The sequence below is a fragment of the Gorilla gorilla genome, chromosome 15, assembly GCF_029281585.2.
Source record: "Gorilla gorilla gorilla isolate KB3781 chromosome 15, NHGRI_mGorGor1-v2.1_pri, whole genome shotgun sequence".
Classification (NCBI taxonomy): Eukaryota; Metazoa; Chordata; class Mammalia; order Primates; family Hominidae; genus Gorilla; species Gorilla gorilla.
The window spans coordinates 71,301,539-71,310,686 of NC_073239.2; positions in this window are offsets into that span (position 1 = coordinate 71,301,539).

Genomic DNA, 9,148 nt, shown 5'->3' on the forward strand with positions numbered 1-9,148 from the left:
AATTTATATCATTTTAAATTGCATATTCCTTAACGAATTATTGTAGCTGTTATTTTTAATAGGTTTGTCTTTTAACCTTCATAATAATTTGTATACCACAATTATTCTAAATTTAGTACTTTTACCAGTCAGTTTTATACTTTCAGATGTTTTTGTGTTACTCATTAGCATCATTTTCCTTTAGCTTGAGGAACTCCTCTTTAGCATTTCTTATAAGACAGGTCTGGTGATGATGAACTCCCTCAGCTCTTATTTGTCTGGAAGTCTTTATTTCTGCTTCATTTCTGAAGAATGTATTTGCTGGGTATATTATTTTGGTTGACAATACTTTTCCTTCAGTACTTTGAATACATCATCCCGCTCTCTCCTGCCCTTTAAGGTTTCTGCTGAGAAGTCTGCTGCAAGTCATATTGCAACTCCCTTATATGTTATTTACTTATCTCTTGCTGCTTTCAGGATTCTCTTTGTCTTTGGTTTTTTTTACAGTTTTAGTATAATGTCTTGGGGTAGTCTAATTTGGATTGAATCTGATTGGAGACCATCGACCTTCTTATATCTGAATACTTGCACCTTTCTTTATTATGTATATATACCACATTTTGGTTTGGAAAATTTTCTGCTACCATCTCTTTAAATAGGCTTTCCACTCCCTTATTTTTCTCTTCTTCTTAAACTATTACTTGAGTATTTGCTCTTTTGATGCTGTTCCATAAATCCCACAAGCTTGCCGGAGGCGGTAGCTCATGCCTGTAATCCCAACACTTTGGGAGGCCAAGGCGGGTGGATTACCTGAGGTCGAGAGTTCAAGACTAGCCTGACCAACATGGAGAAACCCTGTCTCTACTAAAAATACAAAATTAGCCAGGGTGGTGCGCATGCCTGTAATCCCAGCTACTCAGGAGGCTGAGGCAGGAGAATCGCTTGAACCTGGGAGGCAGAGGTTGCAGTGAGCCAAGATCACGCCATTGCACTCTAGCCTGGGCAACAAGAGCAAAACTCCATCTCAAAAACAAAAAACAAAACCAACAAGCAAAAAAAACGAAAACCAACCATAAACTTTCTTCATTCTTTTTTATTCTGTTTTCTCCTCTGACTGTATATTTTCAAATAACCTGTCTTTGAGTTCATAGATTCTTTCTTCTGCTTAATCAGTTCTGCTATTGATGCTCTCTATTGCATTTCTCATTCTGGTCACTTATTTTCCCCATTTCATTGAAATGTTTCTCTGTATTGTTTTGAAGTCAAAGAGTTTCATTAAGAGTTATTTTAAATTCTTTGTCAGGTTGTTCATACATATTCATTTCTTTAACACCAGTCACTGGCATCTCATTTTGTCCATTTGGGATCTCACGTTTGTCTAATTGTTCTTGAGCCTTGTGGCTGTGCACCAATGTCAGCATATTTGAAGAAATAGGTACTTATTCTAGCTTTCAGAGACTGGCTTTGTTTGGAAAAGCCCTGCAGCAGGGACAGCACCAGGGTGCATCAGAACTCTAGTGCCTGCTATGGCCAGTGTGGCATAGCCAGAAGCCCAGGACCTGCTGTGACAAGCATTGCACTGGTATACACCAGACACCCAGGGACGCTGAGGGCTGCCAGACATGATCAAAGCATGGAGCCACTGATGTTTGCTCAGCAGTGGTGTGGGCCAAATATCAAGTCTACTACACAAGCCTGAAGCCTTGGGCTCTGTGGTCCTGCTTGGGACTGGGGTGGATCTAAAGGCTTCATCCTTGGGTACCAGCCTGGAGTCTGGAGCCATGAGGGGCCTTCTCAGTGCTGAGTTTTATTGTTATGGGCCTGGTGTTGGAGTCCAGCCAAAGTCCTGTGCTCAATTCCCTCTCTTTCTCCCAAGCGAATTATATCTGTCTCTGCACTATGCTGCCTGGGCTTGGAGAAAGAATAACACATGTAATGTAAAACTGTTCTTCCTGCCCACTTCAATGCATCTTTTCTTGTTATTGTGCTACAACAAGGTACTATAATTTCTCAACTGGTTTCCTTACTCTTGTGAAGGTATTTTCATGTGTAGATGGTTGTTCAAATTGATGTTTCTCTGGGGTGAAAATCACTGAACAGTTCTCCACCATCTTGCTGCAACCTCCCTCCCATGAGAGGAGTCTTGACAAATAAGGATACATTTCAAAATCCTTACCATATGTTTGGGATAAGAGTTAGAGTGGGAAGGAAGGAGTGTGAGGAAGAGAGAGGGCATTCCAAACAGAGAAAGCCAGCAAAAACAAAGGTGAGGAGGCACAGTACATATTTAGGGTACCAGAAGCAATTCCACATGATTAAGAATCAGAATTCAGGAAGAACTTATAGACATGGGCATCAATCTTGCAGTCTTACACAGATGTGTTTAATTTGGTACAAAGGTTATATGTTTTTTTTTCACTTTAATAATGAACATTTAAAAACGCAATGATTGGCTGGGCACGGTGGCTCACACCTGTAATCCCAGCACTTTGGGAGGCCGAGACAGGTGCGTCACAAAGTCAGGAGTTTGAGACCAGCCTGGTCAACATGGTGAAACCCCGTTACTACCAAAAATACAAAAATTAGCCAGGCGTGGCGGCAGGCACCTGTAATCCCAGCTATGTGGGAGGCTGAGGCAGGAGAATCACTTGAACCCAGGAGGCAGAGGTTGCAGTGAGCCGAGATTGCACCACTGCACTCCAGCCTGGGTGACACAGTGAGACTCAAAATAAAATATGAGTTTTAATGTTTTAAAATTAGTTTCTAACACTTAGTATAAACTTAGTAAACTTAGTTTGATGTAAAAATCCAGCTTCTCATGAAAAAAGAAGTTGTTACTTTGGCCATGCTAAGCCCAAATTCCCACTCACCAGTAATTGGCTGGAGCCAAAGAGTGGCTGTCTTGGTTCATTCAGGCTGCTGTAACAAAACACTGTAGACTGTAGCTTAAACAACAGACATTTATTTCTCACAGTTCTGGAGGATGAGAAGTCCGAGATCAAGGCACTCCGATTCAGTGTCTGGTGGGGCTCATTTCCTTATTCATAGAGGGCCGTCTTCTTGCTGTGCCTCACATGGTGGAAGGGACAAAGGGACTCTAGGGTCTCTTTTGTAATGGTAAAAACCCCATTTGTAAGAGCGCCATCCTTATGACTTAATCACCTGCCAAAAGCCCTACTTCCTAATGCCATCAAATCAAGGATTGGGATTTCAACATGTGAATGTTGAAGAGAAAATCTGGTCTGTAGCAACCGTTCACCCTTTTCAATGGGATTATGAATCCTCTAGTTCACAGTAGCCCTACCTAGTCACCACTATACCCTCCACTGTAGACCTTTGAGTCTGAGACCCCTGAGAAAGCTAAGATGCATAGTTGAGGAAGGGAGAACAAGTAACACACTTTAATCTTTTATGCTATGCTAAAGATTTTAGCTTTATCCTCTGGGCATTGGGGAGCTAGTAAGGAGTATTCAACAGGGAAGTGAGATGATCAGATATGCATTTTAAAGTGATTCCTTCAACATCATCAAAATATTCACATGGAGAAGGCACTGGAGAAGTGTATGACCAGGAGGAAGCAGGCAGGTGGAAAACTCAAAGGATGAAAAATAATAAGGTCTGAACTGGGGCCATCAGCATGGGAATGGACAGAAGGAGGCCAAAACAGGAAGTATTAAAAAGCTGAAAAGGCAATACTAAATCACCAGTTAAATACAGACAGTGACGGGGAAGGAAGAGCTACAATGACTCTCAGGTGTGAGGTTACAGAGATACGGAGGAGAGGCAAATTTAAGAAGGAGACACTAAGTTCAGTCTTGTACATGTTGATTTTTACTGCTCAGGGACCATCAGGATGGAGGTGTTTGTATACATGAGTCTGAAACTCAGAAGACAGAGAACGGCCAGAGGTGGTGATTAGGAATTCACTGGACGGCTGGCAGCTGAAACCACAGGAGCAATAAGACAGCTAAAGACAAGCACGTGGAGTTAGGAGACAGCCCAGCAAAGGACCTGCAGGACAGTCAGAGGACCGTCTGAGGAAAGGAGCTAGGACAGGGAATCATGTGGAATTGCATCCAGTGCTTCTTAGATTATAAATAAGTCTTATAATAAGATTGTTCTTGTGCTTTTCTCCTTTGTTGTCAAAACAAAATGCAATCTGATTTGGGATTTATATTCTTACCCTAAGAAATCTAGCTAGCAAGGGAAAAAAATTGTTTCTATTCTTAAAGGAGAAACATAGTTCTGATTTTCTAATTTTATATTTACCTTCTGGGAAAAAAAAACCTTTTTCTAATTTTACAAAGGATAAAAAAGAAAATAGAGTCTCTGAATATAGATCTTTCAACTGAAAAACTGGGCTGTGAAGGTAAAAGTGATATGGGGCTAGGTGGATTTTTTTTTGTTTGGGGGTGTGGCAGTTGTTTTGTTTTGTTTTTGTGCTTTTGGGTTTTTTTGTTTTAATATTGGAGAGACTTGAGCTCTTCTATGGACTCTGAAAAGCCAATATTGAAGAAAAGGCAGAGGAGAGAGGAGTAACCAATGCTGCAAGGTTCCACAGAAGAGAAGGGGTTTTCATTATAGAAGAGATGCCTCATTTGGACTAGAGGAAAAAACACATGAGTGTTAGGGGCAGATAGAAGCCCAGACCACCAGCTGAGAAAGCAGGGGAGTGGGGCTACTTCTTGAAGACAGTGGCAAAGCTCATGGGAGGAAGTGGGGGATAAGCAAAAAGACAAGTGGGCACAGGACTCTAGTCAAGGCGTTTTCACTTTCCATTTGCCTATTTCATAGAGAAAGGCTTTTAACTGCCTTCCATCTAAATTGAATAAAAAGAAAGTGAGAAACTTAAAAGGAAATAAGAAATGGACAAGATGATATATACTATGTAATTTGATATATACTATGTAATTAAGAAGAGGGTAAGTTTATAATTATCCATTTGCTTATTTATTTTTCATCATTATTTCTTAAGACAGGGGTCTTGCTGTGTTGCCTGGGCTGGTCTTGAACTCCTGTGCTCAAGCCATCCTTCTGCCTCAACCTCACAAGCTCATTCACTTATTCATTCAACAGATGGTAAACAGACCAAATTCCCACCTCATTGAGCATACATTTTAGTCCTCTCCATATACAGTCATCCCTTGGTATCTCAAAGGGATTGGTTCCAAGATACCCTATCCCCACCTCTGCCACCCTCACCCCCCAGCAGATACTAAAGTGCTCAAGTCCCATAGCCGGCCCTGTAGAACCCAATGATAGGAAAAGTTGGCCCCCCATATATGTGGGTTCTGTATCCCGCGAATACTATATTTTCAGTCCATGGCTGGTTGACTCTGTGGATGCAAAACCAGTGGAGACAGAGAGCCAACTGTATACCAAGACAGTCCTTGCTAAATTTCATTAAAACTGTTTGGTTTTACCAGGACCCACTGCTGTACAAAGCATGCCAAGAGACAGACTCTCTTTCTAATCCAGGGCTGTTTTCTGAAGTGCAAACAAGTGTGAATCAGCTACAATTTGGACAGGTTGGCTAATACTCATACAAATAAAGCTGGAAGGGCATTTCAGAAAAACAATGCCATCACTCAGTTGGCATTTCACCAGGCTTCCAGACTTAGTCTCTGAAAGAATTAGTGTTTTCTAATAATCCACCTGACAGATTATGTTCAGAATGTGATTTTCTGATTAAGGCACTAGGCACAAAACTACTTCTGGACTAAGCAGCCGCCAGACACTGCAAAATCAATGCAAGTTCCCCCAGGTATTTGCTGCGGAAGCTGAAAGGGGCAAAGGGATATGGCCATATCCTTTCTGGCCAAGTTTCAGGATACATAGATTTAAAGGACAGAACTGTAACCAGGATTTGGCCACCTTGGGAAGGAACGTGATGTTTGGACAACATCCTTCCCAGACTGAAAGCTGCTCAGACATGGATCGTCATTCCAGGCATTTGGCATGCTGGTTTGCACTAGCAGCCAAGTGCATAATTGCCAGGAAGTGGCCAAATCCACAGAGACACCACTCACTCCTGAATGCTGAAAAATGTTTGTAATATACGGTAATAAATGCAAGCCTGACTCACTTAATCAGATTTGAATCCCGGACTGGGGATTTCTGCACAAGAGGGAGATGTTTACTGAAATCCTGCTTTTCTCGGCTGCCATCTCCCATTCCAGGAAGAACAGAACTACTGGATGGCCTTGCCATTTCTGTTTTATATTTTTGGTCATTAATATGGATTCTTGTAATACATGGGTTCTCAACTCATTCTGAATGTACTTCAGTATGAAGTGATTAAAATAAGGCTGTTTCTCCTTATTTTAGATTATATTTAAACAGAACTAAGTGCTGGGCACAGTGGCTCACGCCTGTAAATGCAGGCCTTTAGGAGGCCAAGGCGGGCAGATTGCCTGAGCCCAGAAGTTCAAGACCAGCCTGGGCAACATGGTGAAACCTTGTCTCTACAAAAAATACCAAAAAAAGAAATTAGCTGTGCGTAGTGGCACGTGCCTGTGTCCCACCTACTCGGAAGACTGAGGTGGGGAGGATCGCTTGAGATTGGGAGGTTGAAGCTGCAGTGAGTCATGATTGTGCCACTGCACTCCAGCCTGGATGACAGAGCAAGACCCTGTCTCAAAAAATAAATAATAAAATAAGATAAAATGAACTAAGTATTCCTGAAAGATAGAGATTTAAGAGTATCAGGCCGTTCTCCATTCCTGGCAAATTTAACTACCCAATCTCACCTCATTACCAAAACCAACAAGATGAGATGGGGAAAACATGCCAGTTACACTCTCCTGGGAGAGCTGTCTGGGCTTGGAGCAATTGGGTAGGTGAATAGCCCAGCTTCTGAAGCTGGCTGAACTTTCCCCTAAAATTAAGTTGGGAATCATGTTGGTTCCAAGCTGATTATCCCAGCATCCTTGACATACAGCCTTAGTTCCTCAAGTTCAGAAATCTGACTTCCCCAAAGATTAACCCAGCCCCAGTCAACTGACTGATACCAAACTCAGCATGAAATCCTCTGAGTTCAGAAGTCAGTTCATCCATTTTCAAATGGCAATTTCATTCTACCTGCCACAGATGAGGGAATTATCATTCAGGTTAAGTATCTCGGTGATTTATCCAAGGACACGTGGCTAATTGCTGAAATAGGACTTGAATCCGGTCTTTTGAGTTCAGAGCCCTTTTCCTTTCTGCTAGAGCACCTTGCCTTCCTGGTGGAAACCCCACATGCAAGTACGAGAGATTACAGCATGGCTTCCAAGAAGAGCAAACTGCACTTTGGGGAAGGGGGAGAGACAACGGAGTAAGGCAGGCCATGTGAAGAGAGATGCAGTGGATGGCAGATCCTGTGTCACTGAGGTCAGGAGCCAGAGTCCAGGTCCAAGGCAGGCCAAGGATTGGAGGAAATAGCAAGAGACTGTTAGGGCCCATTAGGAACTAGGAAACAAATGAAATAGAAACTGTCTCAGGAATATAGCCAAAGCCAGGTTAGGAAAACTGGGCACGAGGGTATGGGGAGGACCCACCACCACAATGATTAACCTCTGGCTGGGTTTCAGAGCATCCTACCCCAGCTCCTTCAATCCCCCCTTGTGATATCTTGTGATCTCTTTCAACCACAGGAGAAAGGAAGAAATAGTCTTCGGCCAGAGCAGAGCAGAGCCTGTAGATGGAGCCAAGTAGCTGCCAGCTAGGGGCTGAGAGGCAAGGCAAGACCCACAGGCTAGGAGATTACTGCAATGCTCACTCCAGTCATCGGAGGTCAAAATTCCTCTCTACATAGTGTATTTCTTGACTATTTTAAAACGTGTTGTTGATTGTTTTACTTCTATAACATTTTCCTAAAGATGGCTTGAGAGAGGGTGACCCTGTATAATTAACCATTCAAAGCAGGAGGCTTGCAAGAGTGAAAGGGAGAGCTGTTAATAATTATGCCAGTACAACAGTCACAAACCAGGACTAACCTATGCCGATGAGGACACACGGTCAGCCTCAGCTTGAGACCAAGCTCTCAGGACTCACCCAGGCCTGAGCACAGCTAGCAGAGGGTGAGGTAATCTTGCTAGGATTGTTTACAGGAGAGGCCAGAGGACTCCTGGGAAGTAACTCACCCTAAGGGAAGAGAAAGTCAAAGCACACAAATTGAGTTCAGTGACATCAAGACAGGGCCAGAGGGGAAGGACGAGTCTTGGTGCCTCCCAGTGGTGGTCAGCCCCAGCGCCCTCTGATCCAGGTGCCATGGATCTTAAAAGCAGATGAAACTAAAAAGAGCTCTTTTGTTAAAATTTCCACAGGACCTTGAAGTTGCAAGGATTAGCAAAATCCTGTGCCAGCAATATCAGCAGCAACAGAGAAGGTGCAGCTGGCATTGCAGTAGAGTGGGACATTGGTGGGCTTGGGCAGTGATCTGAGACTTTACCCCAGCAAAGGAGAGCCAGAAGATGGTGGGTGCCTTGCTCTTATATCTTAGAGGATACAGAGGCCATCCTGGAGGACTCACTGAACTATTATGAGGAGTAGAGAGACTGCAGTTTCACACAGTGAAGAGAGGAAGAACCAGAGAAATAATATTTTGCAAAGGATAATAACTGTGACTTTAATTTCATTCCCAATCTGTGATGTTTGGAAAACTTAGGTAATATTTCTTTCATCAGAGTGTGAGGTACTCACATCAGAGTGTGAGGTACTCACTGATGTTATGTCTAAATTAGAGAACCTTCTTAATTTGGAGCCACTCAGTTTATATTAATATGGTCTAGAGTAGGCACATACTCCCAAAATATATACATTGCAATTATATGTGCATTTATAAAATAATGCAGCAAAATATTTACACATGGTTAATTAACATGTAATATAGGAACATTTTCTAAAAGGTCCTAAAAAATATGGGCTTTTGCTATCTCTTAAAGAATGTCATCTACTGATTCTAATATTCAACTGGTTAGTCTTTCAACCATTTGAAATTAAATGCTGCTTTGAAATAGCTCACTCACTAAATAGCTAAAGTGATAACACAGACACTACACAGGCAAAGATGTTGAGCTAGAATTATAACACAGTGCTAGTGGGAATGTGAATTCATATAAGCTCTTTGGAAAACTGTTTGGCAGTATCGACTAAAAGATGAACATACGCACTTCCACTCCTGTTATAT